This window comes from Anolis sagrei, chromosome 2 (genome assembly GCF_037176765.1).
Source record: "Anolis sagrei isolate rAnoSag1 chromosome 2, rAnoSag1.mat, whole genome shotgun sequence".
Lineage (NCBI taxonomy): Eukaryota > Metazoa > Chordata > Lepidosauria > Squamata > Dactyloidae > Anolis > Anolis sagrei.
This window is the reverse complement of record NC_090022.1, coordinates 73,644,246-73,671,702: the sequence shown is the minus strand read 5'-3', so window position 1 is coordinate 73,671,702 and position 27,457 is coordinate 73,644,246. Positions and strand designations below refer to the sequence as shown.

Genomic DNA, 27,457 nt, shown 5'->3' with positions numbered 1-27,457 from the left:
ATTTTGCTGCCTAAGCCTAGTGAAATTACAGTTGGTCCTCCACATTCCAAAAAGCAAGCTTTGATTTTATCATTCTATATAAGGAAAAGCATTTTACTCCACCATTATACATAATGAGATTTGAGCATCCACAGTTTTTGATTTCAGGAGGCCTGAAATAAAACCTTAGCAAATACCAAGGACCCACTGTACCAAGGATGTTATTTGATTTTGGAAGCTAAGCAGGGCTCATCCTGGTTAGTAACCAGATGGGGAAATGCCTGAATGCTTAAATAATAGATGGTGATGACTCTATTCCAGAGGAAGGAAATGGCAAACCACTTCTGAGTATTCCTTGACTAAGAAAACTCAATGCAAGGTATTTGCAGGACCCCGCAAATAACTTGCGGGGTTCCGCAGGGAGCTATTCTCTCTCCTCTATTATTTAACATCTATATGCAACCACTTGCCCGACTGGTGCGGAGCTTTAGGCTTGAGTGCCACCAGTACACTGATGACACTCAGCTCATTCTGAGGATGGAGGGCCGGCTGGACTCTGTACCCGAAAATTTCCATCAGTGCCTTGAGGCCATTACTGGATGGTTGCGTGCCAGCAGGTTGAGGGTGAACCCAGCGAAGATGGAGATCCTTTGGCTGGGCCATCCGGGTGGGAGGGAGATCCAGCTGCCTACCCTGGATGGCGAGACACTACGTCCATCACCTTCTGTAAAAGTCTTGGTGTCTTATTGGACTCTTTGCTCACAATGGAGGCCCAGGTCTCTGCTGTGAGCAGATCTGCGTTTTTCCATCTACATCAGGCTAGGCGACTGGCTCCCTACCTATCTAGGAACGACCTGGCTACGGTGATCCAGGCGATGGTCATCTCGAGGCTTGACTACTGTAATGCCCACCAAGACATTGGCTTTCCTTTATCAGTGATCTGGAAAGTGAAGCTGGTGCAAAATGCGGCGGCTCGTCTTCTGCCGGAGTGCTGGCGAGCTGTCGTATCACCCCAATTCTACAACAGCTGCACTGGCTACCGATTGAGTACCGGATTACTTTCAAGGTGCTGGTATTAACCTTTAAGGCCTTATATGGTCTGGGGCCAGCGTACCTGAGGGCCCACTTATCCCCCTACCAACCCCAGAGATTACTTCGGTCCGAAGACCAAAATGTGCTTGAAGTCCCCAACATCCGTACTTATCATCTGTCCTCTACTAGGCAGAGAGCATTCTCGATTGTAGCCCCTTATTTATGGAATGCCTTGCCAGCTGAAACCTGATCTATCCGAGACCTACTTGCTTTTCGGAAAGCCTGTAAAACCTTTCTCTTCCGACAAGCTTTCAATGGGTGAATAACTCGGACTATGTCTGTTTTTTTTAATGTTGGTTTTTTTGCTTCCAACACTCTCGTGACTTTTCTAAGCACCTATGAGGCAGGTGTTTGGTTACATGGAACTCTTCTTGGGGGACACAAACATAGTGAAAAAGAAAGCTGCACTTGCAAAAACCACAGAAGCCCTGCCAGGAAGGAAAGAGTGTGATTAAGTTTAAAAAATTGTGCTTTAGTATATAGAGCAAGTTTCACGGTGCAAAATTGAGAGGTTGAATTTCAGAATTATTGCATTCTGTTCCTTGATCTGATTGCCAGTTCCCCACTCTAAGACATTTTAAATAGCCACCCAACATGGAAAAAATCAACAACTTCCAAGCTTTTATCTCTATGCTGTTGCAATTCTGGTTGTCTAGCAACAAGACATTGCAAAAGGCACTGGACACACAACTGGCCTAAGAGGTCTGCAAGTGTAATGCAGTCTTCTTTGAATAAGACTACATATTAATCTCTATCGCTTAGTTCCTCTCATCTTCCTCTCCTCTTCATGCATCATAAACTCTCAATCTAGTGCAACTCCTTCTCTATTTGAAACTATACACTGTATAATTAATTAAGTTCGTCACTTTAACTAGCTTGGCTCAATGTTATGGAATCCTGGGAGCTTAATTTAGAGAGGAACCAGAATTCTTTGCCAGGAAAAGCTAAAAAACCTTGTAAAACTATAATTCCCATCATTCAATAGCTTTAAACCATGGTAATTAAAGTGGGGTCAGATTGCATTGATTATACAGTGCACTCTCAATTTTACATCCAAGTGTCATGGATGGCTCTGCATGGACAATTTAGCCCTGGCCCAATCTGGGGCAGTGAATGCCAATTTAACCCTGGGATGGTTTTGATTGCATCTTCCTGGCTGCTACATAGGCAGGAATGAGTCCTGATCATTCAGCAGCACTGAACCTGGTTCACCATCATCAGACAGCCACCTTTATCGTCTTCCCTATTCTTGTCATCGCAGTAGCCAACAAGCACAACATGGCCAGTGATATAAGATGTTGTTCCAGAAATTGAGAGGTGGCAGTCTTCACCACAACCCCTTTTTGTTTTTTTACATCCTTGACAATGTGGAAAGGTGTGAACAACTCAATATAAAGTGCATGCTGATGAAAAGTCAGTTCAATTTGGTTTCTGAACTATCATCTTGATTGCAGCAGGATACACTGCCCCTAATGTTACCACAAAGTCTGTAGGTCGGTAATCCACCAAATGACATTCTGCTAAAAGTCTTCACTCTGCTTTGTATGGGGAAATATTTTGCATGCATACACAACTATAAGCAGGTCTGCAACTGATTTCCCCTTGGCTAAATGGTCCCCTCATCTGGGACCATTTACTGCTCTATAGTGTGATAAGGGTCACATCAAGTAAAGAAAAGCATACTTTCTGCCAGGCCTTGGGCAGGACTCCTTTCTGCTTTCCAAACCTTACCCCACCCTCATCTCCTCCCTTTCTCCGTGCCTTCTGCCAGTGGTTGGATATTGCTGTGGGTCCTGAAGCAATTCCACAACACTTAATTCCTATATGCTAATGGGTGTTAAGTTTTCCAGCGAGAACGGAGAATGTCATTGGCAAGTGCACTAGGAATAGCTTATACTTAAATAAGATGATCCAAACAGGAGAGGAGGGAAGTGTAGAGCTTGAGAACTGAAGAAGTATGTCACGGTTTTTTTGCTTTTTGTTTCAGGAACATTTTGTGCATAGAGTACTGGAGTGTGTCTGCCACAAAATCCTTATGCATTGCAAGACTTTGAGCTATTTACCCACATACTGTGCAGGTGACACATTTGACAGGTCTTGCTGTCATCTCGCTCAGACTGAGAGTGTAAAAACCTCTGAAGTATTTGAAAGGCCCTTCAGAGAAGTGTCTATCAATTTATTCAAGGAGCTAATACTCTTGGCAGACCTGAACTTTCAGAAAATAGCAGAATGGCTGAAATATTCCATCACTATTGTTCTTCTCCTTTTTCAGTGCCCTGTCACCTGTTCCAAGAAGGCCTTATCCATGTCCTCAGTTTAGGATCTGTAGTGGATACTCACAATGATATCAGTGCTGTTTCTCTGTCCCTTAATTTTTACCTATGTGTTTTCAAACTGGCTCTCTAGATTTAGGTCAACGATCTCTTGAGATATGTAAACATCCTTGACATATAATGCTACTCCTCCTCATTCCTGTTTGGTCTATTTCTCTGAAATAGATTATACCCCTCTATTAGTATAATCCAATCATGAGACTCATGCAACTTGTTTCCAAAGCAGATTCTGTGTGCTTTTGACATTTTACAATGAACATTTTTCTCAGTATATACAGTAGTAGAAATAAAAATGTCTCAGTGCTATCAGTAAGTGAGGGAACCTTTTGTAGTTGTATTCTTGAACTTGCTTAAACGACTACAGTGTCCTACTCAGCTGAAAGGTTAATACCTTTGAGGAGTTTACTGTAAGGCTATAGAATTACACCTTGTAAAATTGAGCAGCCATAGCTCTGTAAGAATATAACAAAATGTCATACATGGCTCAAGCACTAGGCTATCTCAATGTTCTGATCCTATAGTAGCCAAAATTTATGAGGAGTCCACAAGCAGGATGCGAGGTTAATAGCACCTTTCTACTCATGTTTCCTGGTAGCTGACTTTGTTAGCGTATTTATGTGTTGCCATATCCAAACTTGTGGCCAGTTCTCAAGCTGCTGGTTTCAAATCCATCATTCATTTTCATTGTTTAATCATGTGAATGGACATGGTAGCAGATAGTCTTTGAAACTAAGGATCAGTAAAAGATTGAATCTGGGAAGAAAATCTCCTTCAGTCCCTGCAGCCAGCCTAGGCACCCTGGCTAGGGCATTCTGGGTTTTATAATAAAGCTCTGGAAATACAGGGATCTCTCATGCTTCTTTCTTCTCCGAGAACATTCTGTGCCAGTTATATTGAGGTTTATGAACATTATCAAATGAACATATTAAATGACATATGCTCCCAGAAATGCATGGATCTCCAACTGCAAATTGGGTCATTTTTCATGCTCAGTCCAGATAGTGAAGATTTTTTTAAAATCTGGTACAAGAAATTTCTCATAAATCTCCATTCAGAAACAGAGAATGCTATGTCAGCATCTCATAACTTGTGGCATGTTGCTGCCAGGCCACTCAAGACTTTATGCCAGCACAGCATAAACATTACAAAATGCTTGGTCGTAGGCCAGTTTGAGATACATTATACTCCTAAACGTATCTTCTGAGAACTGTACACATTCACATACACAAACACAGAATCACATGCACAAACACGAACTGTCCACAGAGTGGTGTCTGTGGTCTTCACCTCTCACGTTGTCCCTACCCCACTATGTGAGTGGTTTCACCAACTGCAAGGTGAAACCACTGGGAAGTATTATACATGTGCAAAAAAATCAGTTCATGCTGACAACCAACAGAGAGCTTATCATTCTGAGACAAAGAACTACCAAAGAGCAACAAGAGAAGAGGGACTGCCTCACTGCCTGGCCCCTTTAAGGGCCTTCGCTTCCTCGCCACCTGGCAGCAGCTACATCTGAATGGGGAGTTGCCCGGTACCAACAACATCTGTGCAGGGAACCCCCATCACCCCCACTGCCTTGCCTCCTTGCTGCCCAGCATCTGTAATATCTGTTGATGTGTGAGGACTACTTACCTGGATTAGCTAAACTGCTCTCTGAGGCTTTTCCATCAATTCCTTACTGATTGTGTTGGGCAGCCTTGGTGGTTCTGGTCCCCATCACAAACTTTCGTTATAATTGCACTGCCTACAAGATCGGTAATTGAAAACTACACAAACTGGCAAACGATCATGTCTGATAATTTTAATGATTTTAATTTACTGTTATGTTATTGTTTTAAGATATGTAATGTATTGTTTTTATTCGTATGTGAAGCATTGAATTTTTGCTAATTATTATTCTGTACACTGCTTTGAGTCCCCCTAGGGGTGAGAAACACGTTATAGAAATGCAGTAAATATAATAATAATAATGATAATGATAATGATAATAATAATAATGATAATAATAATAATTTATTATTTATTTATTTCAGTTACTTCTACCCCGCCCTTCTCACCCCCGAGGGGGGACTCAGGGCAGCTTACAAAAGAAGGCACAATTCGATGCCCATGTCAAATATACATACATACATAAAGCAGTTAAACAATTAACAGGTTAAAATCATCAGTACATAACACAATAGAAAACGAATCCCATGCTCAGTGTTCAGAGTTCCGTAAATCCATTCCGATTCGTCAATTCCTGCTCATCATCAGGTCTTTCTTTAGCTGCCAGAATGTCCAAATGCCTGGTCCGACATCCAGGTCTTCAGTTTTTTTCTAAATGAAAAAAGGGAAGTCGCTGATCTAATCTCCCCAGGGAGTGAGTTCCACAGGTGAGGGGCCACCACCGAGAAGGCCCTGCTCCTCGTCCCCGCCAGCCTCACTTGTGATAGAGGTGGGGTCGAGAGCAGGATCTCCCCAGAAGATCTTAAATTCCGAGGTGGGACGTAGAGGGGGATCCGTTCGTACAGATACACTGAGCCAGAACCGTATAGGGTTTTGTAGGTCAAAACCAGCACTTTGAATTGTGCTCAGAATTGGATCGGCAGCCAGTGGAGCTGACACAACAGGGGGGGTGGTATGCTCCCTGTATGCCGCTCCGGTGAGCAATCTGGCTGCCTCCCGCTGGACTAGTTGGAGTTTCTGAGCAGTCTTCAAAGGGAACCCCACGTAGAGTGCGTTGCAGTAATCCAAACGGGATGTAACAAGAGCGTGGACCACCATGGCCAGATCCGACTTCCCAAGGTACAGGCGCAGCTGGCGCACAAGTTTTAATTGTGCAAAAGCTCTCCCGGCCACCGCCGAGACCTGGGGTTCCAGGCTCAGTGATGAGTCCAGGATCACTCCCAAGCTGCGAACCTGCGTCTTCAGGGGGAGTGTAACTCCGTCTAACACAGGCTGTAACCCTATACCCTGTTCGGCCTTACGACTGACCAGTAGGACCTCTGTCTTGTCTGGATTAAATTTCAATTTGTTAGCTCTCATCCAGTCCAACACAGCAGCCAAGCACCGATTCAAGGTCTGGAGAGCCTCCTTGGTGACAGGTGAAAAGGAGTGACAGATCTGGACATCATCTGCCTAGAGATAACATCTCATTCCGAAACTCCGAATGATCTCCCCCAGCGGCTTCATGTAGATATTAAATAACATCGGGGACAGAATTGAACCCTGTGGGACTCCACACAACAACAGTTGTGGGGCCGAACAGGTGTCACCCAGTAACACCTTCTGGGACCGTCCCTCAAGGAAGGATCGGAGCCACCGCAAAGCAGTGCCCCCGAGCCCCATGTCCATGAGGTGCCCCAGAAGGATACCGTGATTGACGGTATCGAAGGCCGCTGAGAGGTCCAGCAGAACTAACAGGGACACACTCCCCCATCAAGCTCCCGGCGAAGATCATCTACCAAGGCGACCAAGGCTGTCTCAGTTCCATGTCCCGGCCTAAAGCCAGACTGTGCCGGGTCTAGATAATCAGTGTCTACCAGAAACCCCCGGAGTTGTGTTGCCACCACACGTTCCATGACTTTGCCCAAATAGGGGAGATTGGAAACTGGCCGATAGTTGTCGAATTGAGTGGGATCCAGTGATGGTTTCTTCTACAGCGGTTTTATAATAGCTTGTTTTAAGCTCGCTGGAAACGTTCCTTCCTGTAAGGAGGTATTAACCATCACCTTCACCCACTCTGCCAAACCCCCTCTGGCTTCTTTTATCAGCCAGGATGGGCAGGGGTCTAGGATGCATGTGGTAGGTCGCACCTCTCCAAGGATCCTGTCCACATCCTCAAGCTGAACCAATTGAAAAGAATCCAACAAAATTGGACAAGCAGATGCTCTCGTTACATCCCCAGAGACTGCCGTTAACATGACATCAAAACTCAACCGAATCCGCTCAATTTTATCCGCGAAGAATCGAGCAAATGCTTCACAACGGGCCACCGAGTTATCCGAGGCCTCGCTTTTTGGCGGATTTAACAGACCCCTGACAACTCGGAAAAGCTCAGCTGGACGGTTCTTCACGGATGCAATATTGGCTGTAATGAATGTTTTCTGAGCTGCCGCTATTGCCACACCGTAGGACCTTAAAAAGGCATTCAGATGTGTTTGGGCTGGATTGGTGGGATTCTGGCACCACACGCACTCTAACCTCCTCTTCTTTCGCTTCATCGCTGCCAGCTCCTCAGTAAACCAAGAGGCTGGTTTAGCTCGGTTACTCGAGAGGGGACATTCCGGAGCGATTGTGTCAATTGCCCTGGTCAACTCACTGTCCCAGCGAGAGGCCAGAGCATCGACAGAGTCGCTATCCTGTCCCGGTCACCTATCCTAAAGCCAGCACATTCAAAAGAAGATGATTGTGGGATGGGACACCTGATCAAGGGGATAAACTCCTTATAGACCACTGCGACTCCGCCTCTCCGCCCTCCAAGCCTTGGTTGGTGCTGAACAGAGTAACCTGGTGGATAATAATTTACTATCATTATGTGACAGAGAAAGCTATAGCAACTGGATTTCCGATTATCGTGTGCAGTGCCATAACTACACAGTCAACAGCAAGGCACCTAAGTAGAGATAAAAAAATACTTGTGGCTCAATTTGAATTTCACTCTGAAAAACGTATTTGCAAAGCCTGGGCTGCAGAAGTTTGGAAGTTATGAAATAAAAGACCAGAGTAGATCTGAACATAGACAAAAAGAGTTTTTCCCTTCCCAGAGATTGACACTAACAATCAGTACCAATCTATATGGAAATATGAATTAAGAGAGAGAGAGAGATATCTCCACCACCAGTAAGCTCTCCTTTTATAAATTAAGCTTTGGAAATGCCTTGTTTAATAAGGTCAGGCATGTGATGGACAGGAAAGGTTCCAGAAGGAGTCTGTGTTAATGTACAAACCAGGATTCCTCAAGCAAAAGCAGAAGCAGGCCAGAGCTTGTAGGGGGAGCCAGATTGCATTCCAAGGCAGAAAAAGAGAAATTAGATCAACAGAGACCCAGGCATGTTGGCGTGGCCTCACCTTCTTTGGCTTTCTTTTCTCTTCTCATTTCCTCTTGGTTGGACAGTTCAAGCTATGGCGTTCTATCTTCCTTCTCAAATATTCTCATCTAGGTCACCTCATATGCTCCATTTGAGCATCCAATGAAATCAATATCTGTTAAGTAACTAGGAATAGGTAGGTCACAGGAACTGTGTCAGGAAGCATGCAAGTCATTTTCATCTCATGGTTGCAGTCTGTGATATCAATAATGGACTCAGGAGAGAGAGAGGAAAGCAAAGAAGAATGCAATTTGGGCAAGTGAGCCTACATCACTGTTGACCTTATTTGTTCTTTATTTTTCCAGGACATGCCATATGCTTTAAATGTGCTTGTCAGTGTTAAACTATTCTCTGTTCATATTTTGTAAGGATCTGTAGATGCCATGAATATTGCACATGCTAAAATGTACCAAACTACTTGGAATGAGCCAGAAAGGAAATGAAGGAATAAAATCTGGTGCTCAAAGAAAAGAGAACTAAGAATGTTTATACATATGATACTAAAGCTGTGCCTTTGAATCTCACTCAAATAGCTTTTTGCTAGCCAGAGTTGTGTACATTGTAGAAGAGCATGTTCTGCAGGAAATGCCAGTGTTACATTTAAAGTCTCCCTGGAAAATAACTGTTCTTGTGTGAAAATGCCCTGGAAATCTCTGGATTTGGAGTCTAGTTTGAACTGGAAATATGATTTGCCTGCAACCCTGGAGGGCCTATGCCAGTAAGAATCGACAATACCAGACTAGATAGACCCGTGGTTTCTCCTGTGTATAGCTATTCCCTGTATTTCTATGCTCCTAACCACTTATTTTTGGATCTTGCGGCAACAGGTGTACATGTGCGTTCAAGTCACCTGTTGACTTATGGAGACCTCATTAATTTCATAGGGATATCCTAGGCAAGGAATACTCAAAGGTGATTTTACAACTCCTTCCTCTGAAATAGAGCCAACAGAACTTCATATTTGTTGACATTCTCCTGCCCAGTTACTCACCTGGGTTGACCCTGCTTAAATTCCAGGACCAGACAGGATCTGGTGCCCTTAGGGTATTTAGGCCCCTTGCTCTTAGTATCAAAGATGTAATAAATTAATTTTCTAAGGTAGCTTTCCATATTCTAGAAGCAAAGTCTGGGACTGCAAGAATTCCTCAATCCTTTTCTTGGGCTTTGTGATATGATATACATTAGAGTTTCTCTCATTGACAACTCTGTTCAAGATCCACATTGCAAAATATACAGTAGTAAGACTTAGTTTGCCCCATGGTACAGGGTACCCATTTGGTAGCTATGCTCAGTCCTCTCTCTCGGGAGTATATCTGCCCAATGCAAGTATTTGCATCCAGTATGAGTATCGGCAGGCACTCTATCCTGAAAAGTGTTACTCACTCTTGAAACACAATGCACAGTGTATATATTACTAGACCAAAGTGTGAACCTTGCATCAGTATTGACTCTGCAGAACTACCTGTAAGAAATAATGATGTGCTAAGAAATGACAACTACATACTATACTGACAAAATGAATAATAACCTACTTCACAAAGTTGACCCCCCCCCCCAATTTACAAACAGTTCTGTCCAGGTAGTCCCTTTGTGTGTGCACAAAGTCTTCAAGTCTTATGATGACCTCATGAATTTCATAGGGTTTTTAAAGTCAAGCAATACTGAAAACCTCATATTCATTGGCAGTCACCCACCCAAGAACTAACTAAAGTTTGACTCCCTTAATAGCTTCCAAGATCAGACAGCATCTTGTGCCTTTAGGATGATTCCTTCCAGTTATTTTGACAGGACACGAGACAAGTGTGTATGTCTTGTTACTGTTGCTTCATCACCACAGAGATGTTAAGAAACATAGGGCAGGAATGCATACATAGAGTAGGCCCTCAGATACAAATGCACACAACACTGTGGTCCCTATGAAAAATTTTAGAGTATAGTACTATGTAAATACAGTAAGCTGTGCTTAAAATATTTTGAAGGGGACTGTCAGGCACTGGGATTTTTTGGAACAAGATGTTTACATCAGGGGTTGGGGAGTTGCCAGTCATACACCCCACCCCACCCCCCGAGGAAGAGGGGGGATACTGACAAAGCTGGCAGGAATTGGGCCTTGTTTAAAGGAAACCGCTGTGTTGGAACAGAGTCAGCCCGACGATTCATCTAGCCCATATGCTGTCTCTAGGGCCTTGTACTCATGGACCATAATAACTAGTGGTATGGCAACCAACATCTGTGCTTTTTGAAGTGGGCAATGCTGGCCATGTAAATGCTTTTGCATGCTTCCTACAGGGATGATGTCATAACTTTTCTGAGTTCAGAGCATCAAATTGCCTCTATGCAATAAAGTCAGTGGTGATTAAGGCTGCAATTCAAAGCAGACACAATGGGGAGACTCATCAATACTACTATTGTCACCAAATATTCCGACCAGATACAACATCAGAACTTGATTGGAGTCACAAGGAATTACATTTCCAAGGGGGCATCTACATTGTAGAATTAATTCAGTTTGATTACCATTTTAACTGCCCTGGTCTAATGTTACATATCATGGGATTTTTACTTTGTTGAGTTACCAGCACTCTTTGGCAAATAAGGCATTGTATTACCACAGCTCCAATGATTCCATAGCCATGGTAATTAAGGTATCAAACTGCATTAATTCTACAGTGTAGATGCATCCTCAGCCTAGAGGAAGGTTGTGTTTCAGAAAAATGCATGCAAAGATTTGTAGATAAGTTACATTCCTTAAGATATCAAAGAGATGCTATATTGGTGTTGACCCTTTCTATAGTGAAGAGGGTCATTTTCTCTCTTTTTCTCACTACAGCCATATCTCAATTAGTAAAACCTCTGACAAAGCAACGTCTTTTTACAAAGGTTTTTTCACTTGCCCAGGGGAAGCCCTTCTTGTCTTTTGGATAGCTACCACTGGGAGAACAGTGAAGGAGGGATGAAGAAACACAGATGGTATTACAGGTGTCTGCAGTAAAAAGTGCAATAAAGCTCGAGCTTAGAAAGAATGAGATTCTGTTCTAGCCCAATCCTACTGTAACTGTGTGCCTACCTACAATAGGCAAAGTGAATAGCAGCTGCCTCCAGAATCCCTTTACTGTGTCCATGTGAACAGAAAATGAGAGAAATGGGCTAAGCAGATAAGCCTGCTTCATCAGCTTCTTCTGGCTTTTGCATCCCTATGTTAAGGAAGCCTTGCAAATTTCTCCAAAAATGAAAATCACAAGGAAGCAGAGTCTGGTAAAAGAAAAAAAATGCTCCCTGGATGTAGCTTGGAATACATTTTGAAGTGGTTTTTACAAGGCCTTTTGTTGTTTCTGCAAGGATTACCTGACTTGGTTGTTTCATTTCATATATATGTATATTGTTTTGACCAGAAGGATTGATGAAATGTGCTGAATTAGTCTTCCTTTTTTCTGATGTAGAAAATGATCCCTATTTTCTCTTGCTATTTTTGCCCCTGTTAAAGAAGTAATGTCCAGGAACACATCTACTTTATTACCTGGACTCTCCAGATCCGATTCAGTCTCAGGAACCATAATAACTAGTGGCACGGCAACTAAATTAAATTACTATGCTAGTGAAAAATGCCCTTCATCTTAAAGTTATTATAAAACATTTGGGCCATTCAATAGATCATTGCATTGAAGCTTTCAGGAACTTGACAACCCTGTTGTGCAGAGAGATTTTTCAGATATCAGTGCCAAGAAAGACACTTATTTTTCCTCAGTTGGCCCTGAACTTTGGCAGCTCTGTATATGCTGAGGAGACCTTCACACAGGAACAGTCTGCCCACAGCCTAAACAACACACGGAAGCCCAGACAGCAAGCGAGTGAAATGCTGGGAATTGTTTACATCTCACTGGATAGTATGACCTCACTAACTGCTCTAAATGAGGGAGATAAAGCACTGCCACTTTTGTTACTCATCCCGGATGAACTGGTACTTGAGGCACTGAGTCATTCTTGGTGGACACAAGGTATGCTGGACTAGAATCCTTCTTCAAATGGCTATTCACCATCATAAAAGAGAAAAACAGGTTGACCATCACATATACACAAAACCTCCTCCTTTCCCACATTTATTTTCCTCAATCACTGTGACATTTCAGGGTATCTTCAACAGTAACTCCAAACATCGTTCATACTAGTACTGTATTCTTCTTGACTGTCAACAAGTTGGCCCGCCAGCTGTAGCCACTTCCAAAAAATTGTACCCTGGTGTAATCAGTGATGGTTTTGATTACAAACATTATTGTGATTGAATTTAAAGCCCATCCTTAGATGGACTGCCAAATTGCTCAACTGTTCTCACAGAAATCCATGGAGCTGGTAGAATTTCAGAGTTTATCTGATATAGTCCACCACTGTATGTTTTCTGGTGGTACAACTAAAAACCTTGGTAAAGTAGCCAAACACCCTTTCCATCTTATGCTTTAAAATGGGCTCACTGATTATATTCACAAACATAAGGTGCACCTATGTAGAATGAATGAAGTCTGACACCACTTTAATTGCTATAGCTCAATGCTTGTAGTCTTCTCTGCCAAAGAGTTCTGGTGCCTCATCAAACTACAAATCCCAGGATTATATAATCATTGCAGTGAAAGTGGTATAAAACCACATTAATTCTATAGTACAGATGTCCCATAGTATATTTTTTTGTTAAAGGTTGCCTTGTATTATCTTTGTAAGTGAAGGCAGCCTCAGGCAACCAGTTGAAAGGTGGAACATGCAGCTTAAAATAACCAAATGCAACATCTTGTTCTCCCTCTCCCCACAATTTGTTAAAAATAATTTGTTAAAAGTTTTGACAGCAAATTTAAAATTTATTGGCTCATTTTCTGCATTGTCTATGACCTGAATGTCTCTCTTGCCTATTTTACCAGACAGCAGCTGTCCCATGAGCGTTCAGGAGAATGTTTTCACCCAGCTTCCATGAGGGACAGCATGCAAAGAAGCCGGGGACAGCATGGAAATATTACAGGATGGCAGTATACAATCCATAATGGTAAGGGGGCGAAACTGGGTGCTGCCCCAGTTTCCTACACTGTCCCCAGGCTTCTAGACCTCCACATTATGAGGTCCGTAGTTTCTGGCGCAGAAGAAAATAAGTTTGCCCCACTTCAATGTGACATCCTTTCAAATATTTACACAATATTTGATCAATGATATGGAAAATCAATTTCTACATTACATGCATGCAAATCACCAAACTCCAAAAGTGAGACCAACTCCCAAATGCAAGTTTTGAATCAAATTAGTGTGGTATAGGTGAGACATTTTTCCTCTCGAAATTCCTGGAATGCTTAAAGAGAGAGAGAGAGAGAGAAACATTAGCTTGCATCCTTATGCACTTGTTAGCTGCTCACAGGATTCCCTATTCTGCCAGAGTGCACATGTGGCAGGGTGCATCAAAGTCAGCGTAGAGGTCACAATTTGTGTTGTTTGTTTTCTTGGCCCTTCTGATAAAAGGCAGAGAGGTAGTTGCTTGGAAGTTGGACAGAATGTGATAATCTTGGCAACAGTGGCTGGAAAACTGGAACCTTCGAAAGAAATTTGTTTCCATTTATTTGGGAGGAAGCCAGGCATCTGGGATACAGCTGCAGAGAAAGAGAGTAACCAGAGGGAACCTGTGTAGATCACATCATCCAGAGCTGCTTGTCTCCAGAGGTTGTGATATCCCCAGGGAACACCTGTATATCTCTTGGCCTGTTTCCAAATGTGGTTGGGCTGCCTTAGTCAGTGCCGTCTTAATGCATGGGTCAGTTGTCTGGGTGGCCCATGAATAGGGACCCCATGCTAATTATGCACAGACAAGAATTGAACTAATTTTCCAATCATCTGCCTTAACATTAAAATCTTCTACTAACTCAGAAGGAGAAAAATTACGACTTGTAAATCTTACTAAATACCATTTTTACATTAAAATGTTTGTTTTTCAAGTTCAAGGCTCATGTTTGTATTAATTAATTTTTTGTTGTATAGCATGTTTTTCATGTCAAAACACGGATCTTGCTAGAGATACCAATAAATATAGGTTTATTTTATCAATCATTTAAATGTTTATTCCTGTGTGTGGTTGAGTAGGCAGGGCCCAAAGCACTGCTTTGGGGACCTATAATGCTGTTAAGACAATCCTGACTCCAGTTCCTATCAGCCCTAGCCAACTTGGCAATACTGAGGAATGGTGGATGTAGTTATTTTTAAGCATCTGAAGTATTACATATTCTGTGTGCTGTGAGTGCCCCTGCTTTGCCTCCTTTCCCAAACACGCGAATGTAATTTAGAAATTACAGAACTGGCTTTTACTTCATGTCTGGTGTGACAGTATTGGTCATGTCATTTTAACATTTGTGCTTTTATGATGACACTTTGAGCATTGTGTTACCACAAATAAAGTTATTTATTCCACAATAAACCCGCCAATATTATTTTATTTATTTATGTATGTATTTAAAATTTAATTTTTCACCTGCTTTTCTCAATGCCATGACACAAAACAAAAGAATTTTAAAACAAAGCTAATACATATACTTATGAATATAAAATTTAAAAAACTATTAAATTTGTGTGCCATGAATGTAAATGTTTAAATACAGTTAAAATACAATAAAAATTACATTTAAAAAACCAGGCAGCCCACCATCACCACCAAAATCCCACTTACAGCATTCCCACAATGTTTATGGTGCAACAGCTTTCTCTGATGCCTTTTCTGTTTACCAGAGATCTAATAAAAAGTTTTCAAATCCTGGGAAATACTAATATTTGAACCCCCATTTTTATTACTGAAGAATTGTATGTATTATTAATTTTTATATATTTTTAGAGTGCATGCTATTTATTTAGCCTGCTCATTTTCTTAGAATATGCACCAATTTCTAAAATTGCAACTGAATTTACACTCCACACTGAAGCATACCTTTTAGCTTTACCTGTTTAGTTTGGTATAATACCAGCTGTCTGTCTGATGCCCATTCTTAAAATAGAGTGGACTGCAGCCAGTCTAAAAATGTTGGCCACAGCTCAACAAAGCGTTAAACATGCCTAAGCCCATTGGAAGCAAAGTTTGGGACTGCAAGAATGCCCATAAATACATTTAACTCTGTGTTAGACTTCACCCTTGTGAAGGCTTATGTCAACAGAATTCACATTACCCATGTCTAAAGTTGCAATTATATGCAAAATTATTCAGCTGCACGGACTGCTAAGAACACTTGCCTCCAATCTAGCCTAAATCTCACAATTTAGAGGCTGCAGAAAGAATTCAGCCCAGCATTCCAGAAATTCCATGAAGGGATCTGCTACCAAATTCTATGAAAGCAGCTTGCTCTTTCTAGACAGCTATGTGTACTAATCACTTACTTGATATGGGGCACACTTACCACTCCTCTCTAAGCACTCTGTCAGTTCTTGATAATCTCATTTAAAACCTATTGCTAGTGTGAATGTTTTTGCATTTTTGAGCAATCTATTTTACTAGAAGACCACTTACTTTCATATTAATGTTGAATATGAATTGCTCTGTGAGTGTAAAGCTACATCATGGAGCATTACTGAGGTCCTTTTGTTAAAAAGCCTCCACGGCAGACATTTATTTAGTATTAATTATTAAATATATTTATGTATTGCATTTTCTCCCTCCAGAGTCCTCAAAGCAATGCAGTAAAACATAACACAAAAACAATTCATAAATAAATGTTAAATTGAAATATTATTTTAACAAAAAGAGAAAAAGAGTACAGCCAGCTCTCCATATTTGCAGTGTTTAAGTTTTGTAGATTTGATTATTCACGTATTTGATTAATATGTCATCCCTAGGAATCTCTAGATCTTCCACAATGACTCTATGACGAATTCTGGAGGACATAGAGTGTCCCTGAGAAGTGTTATCTCAAGTACCAAAAAAAAAAGCATTTTAAAAAATTCATGGTTTTCCCACTTGTGCCACATGCCTAACCCCAATAAAAGTGGAGAGAATACTCTACACAGCTTTTTTTATTGCCTGTTTAAAATTCACTGGCAAACCAGTCCCCTAGGTTTGTTTCCTCCGATTCAGGATGAACCACTTTTCACACATAATTCACAGATAAAGATGGGACTCACTGCCACAAAATGTGATGATGGTTACTAACTTTATATAATTCTGAAATGGGATCAGGCACATTCATGGCGGACAGGGCTGTCAGTGCCTGCTGGACACAATGGCTATCTCCTACCTTTATGCTCAAAGCTTTAATGTCAATTTCTGAGCAACAGCTGCTCGCAAAGTCTCTTTGTTTCATGTCCTATTTGTGGCCTTCTGAGAAGAATGTGGTTTGCCCTGTGGGAAACAAGGCATTGGATTAGAAAGACTTTTATTCTGACCCAGCGGGGCTTTCCTTGTAGCCTTATGCTTATGGCCTTCAATCACAATTGTGGACAATTTTTGAAAAGTTTGGATTTATGAGTAAGGGAGCCTCAACCTGTATAAGATCTTTTTTGATGGACTAACTCAACATTTGTTTGGCCTGTTCACTCACACTTACATCTGAATAAATTCAATGTGAATAAGAAAGGAATGCCATTTACCCCTGCAATGCTAACTCTATCCAAGAAACAAGGGCAAGGGTGCAGAAAGGATTTGTCAAAGGAAAATACAAGGATATCAGTTTATTAGGGAGAAAAGGTGTCATATTTTATTGCATCTAAGAAAACTTTATAATTTTTTGCAAAAGGGTAGTAGTGTTAGATTTTTACAGCATGTATAACATGAAGTAGCATCCACCTTTATCTAGCCAACAATATCAACCCTACACATTTCACTTGGCACAAGCTTTTGTGGATTCCAGCACACTTTATCAGAGGCATGGAGTTGCCTCAGCTGTCAGATATTTATACACAAGATTGCGGGAGAGGATGTAATGAATGAGGTAAGAGGGGAAATGAAATGTAAGGAGCGCAAACATTTACTATTCCCTTAACTGGCATTAATAACCAGCCATTGGGTGGAAGATAACCTGGCATGTGAACTGCTTTGCATGCACATTGTGATTAATGGCCAAATAGGTGAAATACGTTACAACAGACTGTTTTCTAGCTAAAATAAAATACTTATTCTGTATACATATATGAAATCAGACCGTGTTTTCTTTCCACTGGAAGACACTATATGCCGACGTCACAGGCTTCTTTTCTCAACAGGACAGCACTTTTATTCACATTTGCTCATGAATTAAGCAGGCATAGATTTCTGTAAACTTACACAGAATTGCATGTGAGATCAAACTGTGTGGCAATCTATTACAATTTGTTTCAAGTTTTATATAATGAAATGTTGCAAGATATATTCTTATTCTAATATCACCTAGTCTCCTCTTCCCTCTCTTTCTATGTATTTCTCATTATCAGCCACTAATCAACCGTTGTCATATGTATAGGGCTTTGGGTACATGTACCACATCTATATTCTTCTAAAATAAAATTAAAACCCTACATTAGGCAACTCTGACAGCCTCCAGAAAATGCTGATATTTCCCTTTTATTTTCCAGTAGCCCATTTTGGCTTCATTTCTGTTGGCACTCAAACTCTATGTTAAAGGCGGTGATTATTATATAGTTGGAGTAGGGATGATATAGTCCTCCAGATACTGTTGAACTCCATATCGTATGAGTCCCAGTCAGTATACATAATTAAGAGGAATGACTGGAATTTTAGGCAACAGCATCTGAAAGACAATACGGCTCTCACTTCTCATACACATTATTTCTTTCATATGTTGTTGTTGCATTATTTGTATACCTTGGCACACTACATATATTAATACCGACATAGCATCAGTTGCTATGTCAGCTACAAGTGTAACAAAAATTACCTTTGTAAAATGTTCCAATTTCAAGAAATAGACTTTAGGGGACACAGATTTTATTGTTTCCACACTTCAGGGGCAAAAGACCTGTCATTTGACAAACCTGGATCACTTTACTTAATTCACTGAAGATTCAAATTATCACAATTTGTATATTTCTGTATCCCGAGACATACAATCCCACTCACCTATTCCAATTAGACAACTGCTTAGATACTGTATTTGTGGTTTTAATATTACTCCTTCAGTGCATTTAAATAAGTAGTTTAAAATCGACAAAAACTAATGCTGAAATCATCTAGTATTAAAATGCTAAATACCTCCCCTCCCTTTAACAGGCTAAAATGCATTTTTAAAAATTATAATTACTAGTCTTCACTTAGTCATGTAAATATACTATAGAATCTAAACTTTGACTATAGAATCTAAATTAAACATTTGACACCATGTGGTAGTCTGTAGTTGTGGGATCCTATCTAAGGTTAACATGTGTTCTACAAAGAAAACATCCCCACAAAAAAGAAAGAAGTAAAAAAGACACAAAATCACAGTGATTGCAGATACATCTATTTGATTGAAAAGCCACAAATAGCCCCTGCTTTCCATTACATATGAAGAGGGCAGGGGCATAACCAGAAACATGTACAGTTTACATCAGAAAAGAAAGCAGCTAACTGTCTCAGCGAAGTCCTAGGAAATTTCAAAACACAACCATCTCTATCTTCTCTCTGTTTTTAAACAAAGAGGTAGCAAAGGTATGTCAAGCTAAAGCTTATATTATGCCAGTTGCTATGGTTTTTCCCCCTCTTACTTTTACTTCTCTTTATCTCAAGGTATCTGATTTTAGGTGCCACAAAAGGATAGTTTGCTAACCAGGGATAGTCAGAAGCACATGTGCAATTTTATGCCTTGGGTATCAAAATCTAGCTTTAAGTGTGTATGTACATCTCAACTGTTGACTTATGGCTATCTCATGTATTTCCCAGGGTTTTCTTAGGCAAGGATACCCAGACACTCTGGAAAGCATGTCACAATGGATGGAGGAGCCCTTAGGGTTACTTTGTTGGACATTTCAGCACAGCAGTTGGACATATCAACAGTCCTTCTCATCTTGCCAAAACATTTTCATCCCACACACATCCTGGAACATCTAGGATAAGCCAGCAAGCAAGCAGACAATCTTAGGCACACAACATTGTGTCCAAGAGATATACTTGAAGAGAAAAATAGTGGGGGAGAAGTGGAATTTTTTATTATTTTTCTCTCTTCTTCAAAAGCTATACAGATTCTTCTTTTGTGGACTTGATTGTGACTGAAAGAAGGCAGAGGAGACTAAAGAAAATAATGGTGGTACTAGAGGCTGGCGTGTGGTTATTTTTGGTTTGCAACTCAAGCAATGGTTCTAGACATCTAATAAAGGTAAAGGTTTCCCCTTGACATTAAGTCCAGTTGTGTCTGACTCTGGGAAATGGTGTTCATCTCCATTTCTAAGCCAAAGAGCCGGCATTGTCCATAGACACATCCTAAGTCATGTCGCTGGCATGACTGCATGGAGTGCTGTTACTTTCCTGCTGGACTTGTACCTATTGATCTACCAACATTTGTATGTTTTCAAACTGTTAGGTTGGCAGAAACTAAGGCTAACAGTGGGAGCTCACATTGCTCCTTGGATTTGAGCTGCTGACCTTTCAGTCAGTAAGTTCAGCAGCTCAGCAGTTAAACTTGCTGTGCCACCGGGGGCTCCTCTAGATGTCTAGATGGGGGCTCCTCTAGATGTCTAGTATTCCACTTATTAGGATTAACAGGCTCTCTGCACAGTGACATCCCTTGTTTGCATTTGCATTCATTTTTCTTCTATGTGGCTCAGATACTGATATTTACAGCATACATACTTCTACCTTTTAAAATAACAAACTTTGGCTATATATTCTCTCTTCCTCCTGTTCTCACAAACAAGTAGTTTCAATGTACCCTTAGAGGCAGAGAGAACAGAACTGTTAGAAACAGAAGGAACAGTTGCCCTGTTTAAAAAAAATAAAAATTTGACTTAAATTTTGCATGAGATGGAAACATGGAAAGATGGAAGATCTACCTTGAAAGCTAGTATACTTCTTTCAACTGTTACTAGCAGTTTGGGGAAGACTTTATTTGTACTATACACTATCCATGGAGCAATGTTATTGTTATTTATTTAAAATGTATAACAAAAAGGATGAGTCAGGAGAGAGCTATAGAGCTGTCACAGAGGTGCTGAGGGATTTCCTAAGAAGCAGTAAAGGCAGCAGCCTCCATGGCCCTGCTGATCCCTTCAGCTGCCTTCAGAGGGATCTCCGACCACTAACCTGTTTTGCAGGAAGCTAGGGCTGGGCGAGGCTTGTGGTGGGGGAGGACATCTGAGAGAAGGGCCATGTCCAAGTGTGGGAGGCAAAGAGAATGCCTTACAGTAAGAACAGACTGCAAGAGCAGCCATGAACTTTCCCAGAACCCTGCGCCAAAGACTGGGCCTCTGTTAGCAGAATGCAAGGTCAGAAGGGCCCGGTGCCTGTTCCACCCCCAGACACTCTTGCAAAGGAGGCCCAAGAATGGACAATGGAGACAGCAAATACTGGGGCCATAGAGCTTTTGCAAAAAAGGAGGCCCCGCTCTGGCTGTGTGTGTGTGGGTGGGGGAGCCTCCTCTCCCAGCCCCACCAGCAACACTGGAAAATAAGACCAGTTGAGGGGATGGCAAGCCTATACTCACTGCGGCTTCCCTGTGTATAAACTAGAGAATGGGCTATAATTTCAAAAACACTGCCTAGGCGGAGATCCAGAGTTCAAAAAGTAACTTTTCCAAAAAGTAACTTTTCCAAACTCTTGAAAACTATGTGTCACATTTATTAGATTTCTATCACACCTTTCTCATAGAACTGAAATCCAAAGTGCCTTCCAACATATTTTTAAAGGCACCCTTGGTGTAGGAATTGTGGGAGTTGAAGTCCAAAACACCTGGAGGGCTGAAGTTTGCCCGTGCCTGGTGTATATGCTTCTTAAGACTCGCAGGGTTCATATTCTACACTGCAAAATTAGTGAGGTTTGTCCCACTTTAATTGCCATGGCTCAAGGACGGGGTTTGTAGTTTGCTGGGGCACCAGCAGTAGGCTTTGGCAGGGAGGGCTCAAGCCCTTGGAAAAGTATAACTCCAGCAATCCCATTGCAGTATGGATGCACCCCTGGAGATAAGGCCAGAAACCTTGTCAAATTACGGCTCCTATGACTCTATAGCAATGTGCCATGGCCTTGGTGTCAAACCACATTAACTCAGCATCAAGCCTGCCTCCTGGCTTGCATGCTGAAGGCTCAAAAAATCGTCCTTGCAACAAAAAACCATGTTGGACCCAAAAGCGTACTGGCTGGGCTCCTGGCTCAAGAAAAGATGAAGCCCTATGTATTGTTGAAGGCTTTCATGGCCAGAATTTCCGGGCTGTATGGCCATGTTCCAGAAGCATTCTCTCCTGATGTTTTGCCTGCATCTATGGCAGGCATCCTCAGAGGTAGTGAGGTCTGTTGGAAACTGGGGGCCTTTCCACACAGCCCTATATCCCAGAATATGAAGGCAGAAAATCCCACATTATCTGAGTGTGGACTCAGATAACCCAATTCTAAGCAGATATTGTAGGATTTTCTGCCTTGATATTCTGGGATATAGGACAGTGTGGAAGGGCCCTAGGAAAGTGGGGTTTATATATCTGTGGAATAATGTCCAGGGTGGGAGAAAGAACTTTTGTCTGTTTGAGGTAGGTATGAATGTTTCAATTGGCCGCCTTGATTTGCACTGAATGGCCTAGCACTTTCAAGGTCTGGCTTCTTACATTCACACCTACCTCAAACAGGCAATAGTTCTTTCTCCCGCCCTGGGCATTATTTCACAGATATATAAAACCCATTCCCCTAGTTTCCAACAGACCTCACAACCTCTGAGGCAGGGCCATAGCCAGGATTTTGATTGGGGGGGGGGGGGGGGCTGAGTGTGAGTGAGAGAGGATCTACCCTAGCAAACCTTTTGCATCGTTATCCCAATACCCCCATGCATATGGGATCTATTGAGCATGGTGATCAGATCGTGATATGAATAAACAGTCTGAATAGTCTGTGGTGCGGCGGCATCCTCTTTGGCGCCTTTGGTTGTCAGCGCACTCCCCTTCCTCTCCCGGCACTGAAGGCTGAAACCAGGGGCACCGAAAAGGAAAGAGTGCGCCGAGGGCCCGGGCACAGACAAGGACGCCACCGTGCCACGTACCAGTAAGACCTTCTCGTGGACCACCCTAAGAATTTGGGCGGGGAGGGGGCTGAAGCCCCTCAAGTCCCCCCTCCCAGCTACATGCCTGTTCTGAGGGTGCCTGCCATAGATGTAGGCGAAACGTCAAGAGAGAATGCTTCTGAACATGGCCATACAGCCCGGAAAAATCCGAACAACCCAGATGAGGCTCTTCTGCAGGGTCCTTCCACACATCTCTATATGCCAGAGCCCCGTAGCCAGGATTTCGATTGGGGGGGTGGGTGAGGTTGTTTCGGGGGGGGGGGGGCTGAGTCTGAGTGAAAGAGAGTTTAAATCAGGCATGGGGAACCTTCGGCCCTCCAGGTGTGGTGGACTTCAACTCCCACAATTCCTTGAGGCTCGGCATTTGCCCCAAAGGCTTACCTTGGCCTCAAGGAATTGTGGGAGTTGAAGTCCACCACACCTGGAGGGCCGAAGGTTCCTGACCCCTGGTTTAAATAATGCACCAGTAAGGCCTTTTCGCGAACCACCATGAGAATTTCGGGGCGGGGGGCTGAAGCCCCTCAAGCCCCCCCCCCCTTCCCGGCTACATGCCTGTCCCAGAATATCAAGGCAGAAAATCCCACAATCTCTGCTTTGAACTAGGTGATCAGAGTCCACACTCAGATAATGTGGGATTTCCTGCTTTGATATTCGGGGATCTAGGGCTGTGTGGAAGGGCCCTTGGAAGGGTAGAAAGGTGGCCAAGAGGGGAATGCCTGCGCCTCCCTTCCCTGGCTGCGCGTTTCCGCGGGGGAGCGGCGGCAGCGTGGGCGTCCCACGGGTGACAAGAAAACGGCACAGAACCGGGAGACGGTGGAGATCAGCTTCCCTGGCGCCCCCCAGCTCTCTTCCCCGGGCAGCTCGGGCTGGGACCCTTCCACGGCTCAAGGCTCTGGAATCCTCGGAAGCCACGTCTCACCGGGTCTGGCGCTGTCTCTGCTCAAGGGCGCCAAACTAAAGCAAAAGGCAGCCAAGCCAGGCGTCCCGTTCCCCGAGCCAGGGGAGGAGGATGCGCCCGCGCCCCGCGCCTGCCTTTCCCCTCTGCGGGATCCCAGGCGCCCCACCCGGGCCGAGCCGCTCCGGACCCGCCCCCTTTGCGCCTGAGTTGCCGGCGGGGCGGAGAGAGGAGGAGGCGGCGGGAGTGGGGAGGGGGCCGGGCAGCCCTCTCGCGCGCTCTGCCCTCGACGCCTCCCTCGGTCATTTGCCGCCGGCCACAGGAGGCTTCGCACGGGCAGAACCCGGGGCTGAGGGATTCCGTGGGCTTGTCCTCCCTTTGGCAGAGAGAGGCAGAGCTTGAGCCCCTCCCCAGCTGGTGGCGCCCCCTCTCGGCCGCGGCAGGACAGCGAAGAAGCGCCCCAACTGGCCAGGCAGGTGGGTTCTTCGCCTCCTCGCTTACCTTGCCTGCTGACAGGATGCATCCACACCAGGCTTGGGCCAACTTGGGCCCTCCAAGTTTTTTGGACTTCAACTTCCACCATTCCTAATAGCCTCAGGCCCCATGCCTGATCTAGACGTAATGCAGCTGGACATGGCACCTTTGCACAGCTATGGCTCAATGCTATGGGGTCCTCGGCATTGTAGTTTGGTGAGGCGCCTTCTCTCTGTGGCATAGAAGGCTGAGGGCCTTCTAAAACTACAACTCCGAAGACTCCGCCGCATGGAGCCCTGGCAGTTCAAATGGTGAGTCAAACTGTAGATGAGAACTCCGTGGGGATAATTAATTCCAGTCCGGCAAAGCGGTTTGAGGGATCTCTTCTTAGTTTCTGTTCTTGGAAGACTGGGCAGGATTTCCTGCTCAACTGTGACAGGTCACACACTCTCAGCCTCAGGGGAAGGCTCTTTGGAACAAACCTGGCCAAGAAAAACCTATGGAACAGAAGAGATTCCACACATAAGAAGTGCCCCAAAAAGTGAAGGGAAGGGACCTTCAGGGTGTGGGTGAGGTTGGGTTCAAACCTCTCCCTTCTTGGCTTCTGGGTTTTCCTTTGTTGTGTCAGAAGTTTGGATGAATGTTGTGTAGGTTTAAAGGCTGTGGAAGAGAAGGGGGGTTGTTGTCCTTGTTCAGTACCACAAGGGGTGTCCCAGAGAGGTGGGACCAGGTCTAATGGTTTGAAGTCAGTGGAAGGTGGATGATGATTGAACATCTGAAGGAACAGTGACAGTGACTGCAGTTTTGACTATGGATCAAATTGCCTAGAAAGTTGGCAGGGTCTTCTTCTCCAATTGCTTTCAGACAGAGGCTTGTCAGACACCTTCTGCCAGGGCTTCAGCTGAATTTTCTGCACTGAGCAGTGGATTGGACTAGGTAACTCTTGTGGACCCTTCTAACCTTGTTAAATCCTTGTACCAGCAGGACTGCTGACCCAAAGGTTGGCATTTCGAATCTAGGGAGCGGAGTGAGCTTCGTCTATCAGCTCCAGCTTCCCATGCGGGTACGTGAGAGAAGCCTCCCACAGGATGGCAAAACATCCGGGTGTCCTCTGGACAACATCCTTGCAGGCAGCCAATTCTCTCACACTAGAAGTGACTTGCAGTTGCTCTTGACACACACATACACAGAAGAACACCTTGTGATTCAATAATTTTATACTTCATGGGGTAGTCTAGGAACACTAAACTCCAGAGCGAGAAATTGACTTACATGTGTTGCTTGGCAGAAAATATTTCAGGTAACCTAAGTGAGGTCCCCAGCCTCCTGAACTGTCATTATGTGTTATGTGTTGTGACAGCCCCCCCCCCCCCACTCATTTTCCACATTCCCTCCTTGTAACATGGGTGAAGGAACCATCACAATTCATCAGCTTCTGTGGGTGGACCTTGTGGGGTGGGATGGAGGTGCTATCAGTAACATTGAGAGTCCACCCTGAATGGTGTGCAAAAAATACTTGTGAACAAGTCAGCCCGCACTACAGAATCAGGGAATTCCAAAGTGGAACAGAGTTTAAGGTCACTCCATTGTAGAATTAATGGAGTTTGACACGCTTTAACTGCCATGGCTCAATGCCAGGATATGGTGAGACACCGGCTCTCTTTGGCAGAGAAGATTAAAGATCTTGTAAAACTATAACTCCCTCAATTCCATAGCATTGAGCCATGGCAGTTAAAGTAGTGTCAAACTGCTTTCATTTTACAACTGAGATGCACCCTTGGTCTTCGTCCCCTCACCCCCAGGCCTTCATATCTAAAAGTTAGAGAAACTGGGACTGGAACTAAGAAAAGATCCCAGATCCCTTCATGTCCTTTGACAAGAAGGCAAAACTATAAAAGAATTAGGCAGAGTAAAAGAACAGAGAAGCAGCCACCTCAGGCTGCAGGTAGCTTTGTGTCATGAAATGTGTTATTGACTTGGTTGTTACTGTTTCTGTATTGCAGTGAGGGGAAGAAGCTCTTGTAGGATTTCTTGCCTCATGGACCAAAATCACCACCTAGATTCTGTTTAAGTATATTGTCACTTGATGATGGGATGGGTATCTCCACAGCAACACTGTTAGAAAGCCAAACTTTCTACTACTGAATGACATTGGGATTCTGTGGGTTTGCCCAGTTTGAGAAGACCACTTATGGGTCTATTGATGTGCCATCCAAACGAGCAGATGCCTTTCATTTTGTGGGTGAGATGGCAGAAAGACGAACAGGTGACTAGCGGGCAAATTCAGACTCAGTTCTGCTACATGCAGGCTGTGTGGCTCAAAGCAGGCCTTCCTTTCTTAGAAATCTTTTTTAGGAGCCTTTAACTGGGTATTCCTCGAGTCAGCACTTCTCCCAGCAAAGCCACTGGAGCCAGGCTGAGTGGAAAGAGGCCAGGCCTATGTGGGACAGGGGCATCATTATTTTGGGATAGGGGTTTGGGGAACTACAGAAGCTGCTTCCTTGTGTCAGCTCGCTCTGTAATTTTCTCTGCTGTTGCACAGAGCGGCCTGAGATTTAACATTCCCCACATCACGGGATCTCAAACTAAGTATTAAAGCAGCCCTCCTATTTTGTAGCTTTCATGTCGAAAAACACAGAACCCAAGAAGGGATTTTGAAGACCCATCTGGTCTAGGCAGAGAAACAGAGCTTAGAGGGTTTTCTTGTTCCTCCTTGCTTGAAGACTTCCAGGGAAGGCAAGCTATCCCATCTTTCGCATTCCCCGAACTAAGAATACATGCAGTTAATTAGAATTTATGCAGTTCAACACCACTTTAACTGCAGTGGCTCAATGCTATGGAATCCTGGGATTTGTAGTTTGGTGGCACCCCAGCTCTCTTTAGCAAAGAAGGCTAAAGGCCTCGTAAAACTAAAACTCCTATAATTCCATAACATTAAACCATGGAAACTAAAGTGGTGTCAAATTGCAGTGATTTCTCAGTGTATTCACCCTGGTTAAAGCTTGGAATTTGTCTTTGAACTAAAATTCCCCAGAACCTTGAATTTTAGAGTTTTTTAATACTGGTAGCCAGATTTATTCTGGCTACCAGTATTAAAAAAAACTCTAAAATTACAACAGCACAACAACAGAGAGGAAACAAACAAGGACATCTAATCACCTCTCAACAAAAGTTTGCTCTAGGCACTGTCAAGCCATTATATGCTAATCAAGGTGGTTAGTTGAAACACTCACACCTAGCTCCAGCAGACAAGAGTCCTTTGTCCCACCCTGGTCATTCCACAGATATATAAACCCCTTTTCCTAGTTCCAACAGACCTCACTACCTCTGAGGATGCTTGCCATAGATGCAGGCAAGACATCAGGAGAGAATGCCTCTAGACCATGGCCATATAGCCCCAAAAAACCTACAACAACCCAGTGATTCCGGCCATGAAAGCCTTCA

The 27,457-nt window shown here is 43.4% G+C and overlaps 1 protein-coding gene across 1 annotated transcript in view; it reads left to right on the top strand.

Annotated features, from left to right (window-relative positions):
• Window positions 1–23,444: 23,444 nt before the first annotated feature.
• The window catches only part of SEMA3B (semaphorin 3B), a 69,439-nt gene continuing 65,426 nt past the window's right edge, over window positions 23,445–27,457 (top strand). Inside the window, exon 1 of the mRNA XM_060765753.2 lies at window positions 23,445–24,015. The gene's annotated coding sequence lies outside the window, so the exon portion shown is untranslated. The remainder of the gene's footprint in view (window positions 24,016–27,457) is intronic.